The 4,512-nt window shown below is 32.6% G+C and overlaps 1 long non-coding RNA gene across 1 annotated transcript; it reads left to right on the top strand.

Annotated features, from left to right (window-relative positions):
- The first annotated feature begins 2,488 nt into the window (after positions 1-2,488).
- On the top strand, positions 2,489-3,260 carry LOC110926152. The gene is made up of 2 exons (XR_002585013.2): positions 2,489-2,787; positions 3,022-3,260. It is a non-coding gene; the product is annotated as an uncharacterized LOC110926152 (long non-coding RNA).
- The last annotated feature ends 1,252 nt before the right edge of the window (positions 3,261-4,512 follow it).

Raw genomic sequence — 4,512 nt, forward strand, 5'->3', positions numbered from 1 at the left:
AAAAATGTGTGGCTAAAGGTCATTCATAACATTTTAAAACACCTTTAGCCACACATTTTTATTATTAATGTGACCATTGTATACCAATTCAAAACCTTAGCCACACTTTTAGAAAAATAATGTGACATTTATTTGCCACAACTCGAAATGTGTGGCCAAATGTGATCTATGGCCACATATTTTTGTTTCAAGTGACTAAAAACACATATATTTGACACCTTTAGCCACACTTTAAGAAAAAAATGTGACATTTATTAGCCACACGAACAAAGTGTGGCTAAATTTGATCTACGATCACAGTATTTGTTTTCATGTGACCAATAGCATATGTATTCAAAATGTTTAGCCACACTTTTAAACAAAATTGTAACACTTATTAGCCACACTAGAAAAGTGGACCAAATTTGATTTACGGCCACATTATTTATTTCATTTGACTAAAAACATATGTATTCGAAACCTATAGAAATTTTTTTTTAAAAAAAACTACCACACCATAAAAGAGTGGCCAAATGTGATCTATGACCATAGTATAAGTTAAATAATGTGGCTAAAATTTAATACATACGGCCACATATACTATTTTGTGTGACCAAAGGTTACACAATAATTACAATTAAAATTACAAAATTTCATGTGGTTTTACACAAACATACGTCACATCATCGTCACTTTGCTTATTTTGTGTGCCAAAATGATACCAAATGTAATGGAAAAATGTGTAATGGAATGTTAAAATTTACATCTTTAAAAATTCCCTCCAAAATATTTTATCCCAAAATTTAAACTTCCCGCAAAATATTCCATCCTAAAAATTTTCCCCAAAATATTTTATTCTAAAACTTAAACTTTCTTGAAAATATTTCATCCTAAACTTCCCTCTCAAATAATATTATCATTTAAAAATTACATTATTTAATATTAAACAAGAAGAAAATGTTACACTTATTTAAACATCGAACTACATCGAACTATTATTAACTACTATATATTTTAAACCACATTTGTTATTACCCATTTTCACTTACATTAGATGTTAATGTATGTATATTAGTTAAGTTTATATACATTTTTAATGTATGCATATTAGTATCGGTATGGAATTTCCAGTACCAAATTGTTTTGCGTACCAATTCGATACCTACTTTTTTGGCGTTTTTGGTATTAGTACTTTTGGTTCGGTAGGGTACCGAAATTTAACCAGTTTTAACTTCAGATACCGGTACCGCACAGTACTGTACCGAACATTTTTGGGTACCGGTACGTTCGGTACGGTACTAGGACTGTTACGTTCGATACCGGTATTGAGCTCAGGGGCGGATCTACGTTGACGCCTACGGGTTCACATGAACCCACTCGGTTTCAATTTTTTTAGTAGAAATGCTATTAAAAGTTGTGGCATGAACCCATAAATAACATTTTAAATGAACCCAGTAACAAGACTCAGGAATATGGTTTAGGGTTCCGCTACTTAATATTAAATGCCGGGTTCGAATCCTTTAGAGGTTATTTTCTAAAGTTTTTTCTTTTTTTCCTTTAACTCTGAAACACAAATTAGGTGGATAATTTTTAAAAACAGTCACATCTAAATGTCTTGTTTCATACATGTCAATTCATTCATGTGTTTAGAACTCTTACCATATATGCAAAATTAATAGCTTAGATGATATGTGAGTGGCTAATTCCCAACAAAAATTCAAGATCATGTAAGGCAAATTTCCAATTTCTTCCGGTGTGATTTGTTCCACTAAATTTTCTTAAAATTTTGTTTGTGTAACGTAAGGTTAAGAACAGTAGGAGAAAATAGAATATGATATAGAAGTGAGAAATAGATCTTCCGGTGTGATATGTTCCACTAAATTTTCTTAAAATTTTGTTTGTGTAATGTAAGGTAAAGAATAGTAGGAGAAAATAGAATATGATATAGAAGTGAGAAATAGATAAGTAAACAATGCTTATTAAGAATCATCATATTATGTGTGATGAACCTTAATTTCCCAACCCGACCCGTTGAACCGACTCGAATTTTTTTTTTGGCCGGCCCTATGAAATTGGAGCACCGTAAACTACTAAACCTATCGAAAAAAATCTTAGATCCGCCACTGACTGAGCTCACCCCTTATCATATGTGTGTTAATAAACCATATTGGTCGAATGGATCATAATGACCAATAGTGAATCATATGTGTGTTAATGAACCATATTGGGCCTTAATAAATGACAATGGACAATAGTAGAACATAGATTTATTAATTGGTCATATTGGGCCTTAATGGATCCCGGTGGGCACTAGTAGATGATACATGTCTTAGTGGACCATATTTGGCCTAAATGGATCACAATGGCCAGTGGATCATACATGTCATAATGGACCATATTGGGTCTCAATGGATCACAAAGGCTAATAGTAGATCATATATTTTATTTCTTAATCAACCATATTAGGGCTAAATGGATCACATTAGACAATAGTAATAAATATACGTTATTCTTTATATCTTTTTATTGAAACAAGGTAACTCTCATAATGCACTGAAACATCCTTGATCTCAAAACATTGTGCATGTACCCAAACAGCTGAACTGCATAGCCAATGCTTCGGTCAGGGAGTCAATGAATAAGAATTTGGAGCTATCACTGGTGGGGCACTCTTTAGGGATGCTTTGTTGGTGGAAGAGAAGTCTTCATCAATGGCTATTGCAATAACCAATAGCTGAACTGTAAAAAGTACTTGTGATCTTTTTCAGCTGGACCATGCAGAAGAAAACAATCTAACTGGCCAACTGGGTATGCTAGGTTTTATGATTAATTAGCTTGTAGGATACATTTTTTTACCATATTATATAAGTTATCTACTGTTCTTCGCTTTTCTCTTTTGGCGGTTTGAAAGTATCTGCTTAAGCTGGGTTAATTGGTCTGTGTGCTCTTCTACCAATCAATTACCTGGGAAGTCAGATGGGCTTTGTTGCTGTTCTTAAGTTAATATATTATTGGTTCAATAACTTTTTTCTTTGTGTGCAGATTGCTAATCAATGTGAGGTTGCTAGCAGCATATTTTCAAGCATCTTCAATCACTTGGTATTGGTGGTTGATGTAGGTTGAGACAAAAGTCTATTGCAGTATTGGTGTTGCTGTTGCAGTTGGTGCATCATTTGTAGATAGCAATTGATTAGAAGTTTATGTATTTAGTATTTAAAGTGAAAAATTATGCTTGGATTTTGGTTTACTATTGTTAATATTATTAATTTGGTTTTTAGGTTTGTTCATGTTTATTATTGTTAAATTATACAAAAAAACTTTAAATAAAATTGCTAATTACACTAAAATGGCCACATAGAACCACAAAAAATATGTGTGACGAAGGTTAGACAATAGTCACACTTATAGTAAGTTTATGTGACGTTTTATACCATTTTGCCACACTTGATAAACCATTTTCTTGATTGCAATAACCTTTTTGCCATAGTTTTTTTTTTTTTTAAATTGTTGTGACCAAAACAATTTTTTTAGTGACTATATAATAGAAATGGTCACACTTACATAAATTTATGTGACCTTTGATACCATTTAGCCACACATGATAGATCATTTGCTTGATTACAACAAACTTTTTGCCATAGTTTTTTAAATTTATGTGGCTAAAACAAAGTATATAGTGACTATATAATAGAAACGGTCACACTTACAATAAATTCATGTGGCTATATTATAAAAACCATACAACTAATTCATGTGGCCATTAATACCATTTAGCCACACTTAATGGACAATTTGACTAATTACAACAACCTTTTTGCCATAGTTTTTTAAAATTGATGTGACTAAAGCAAACATTTTAGTGACTACATAATAGAAACGACCACACTTACAGTGACTTCATGTGGCTATATAATACAAACACCCACACTTACAATAAATTGATGTGACCATTGATATCATTTAGCCACATTAATTGACCATTTGTTTGATTACAGTAACCTTTTTAGCCACAGTTTTTTAAAATTGGTGTGGCTAAAACAAACTTATTAGTGACCGTATAATAGAAATGGCCACACTTATTGTAAATTCATGTGGTCGTTGCTACCCTTTTAGCCACACTTATCGACCATTTGTTTGATTACAATAACCTTTTAGCCACATTTTTTTAAAACTGATGTGGCTAAAACAAACTTATTAGTGACTTTATAATAGAAATGGTCACACTCGTAGTAAATTCATGTGGCATGTCTACCCTTTTAGCCACACTTATCGAATAAAATGATGGATTCCAACAAGACCTTTTAGCCACAGTTTAAATTGCTACGGCCACACATAAGTGAATGTGGCTGTATGATACCTACGATGACTGGGCCTTTGGTCACATTTGAGTTGAAAAAATAAAGTGTGGCGAAAGGCGTATGGTCACACTTTTTTTGTGTGGCCGTAAACCGTTTTTGACATAGTGGGTATTATTGCCTAATGGAGATGGATACAATCGGGTGGTTCCGTTGGTGGCAAGATGATACTACAGTG

This window comes from Helianthus annuus, chromosome 17, assembly GCF_002127325.2.
Source record: "Helianthus annuus cultivar XRQ/B chromosome 17, HanXRQr2.0-SUNRISE, whole genome shotgun sequence".
NCBI classification, from domain to species: Eukaryota; Viridiplantae; Streptophyta; class Magnoliopsida; order Asterales; family Asteraceae; genus Helianthus; species Helianthus annuus.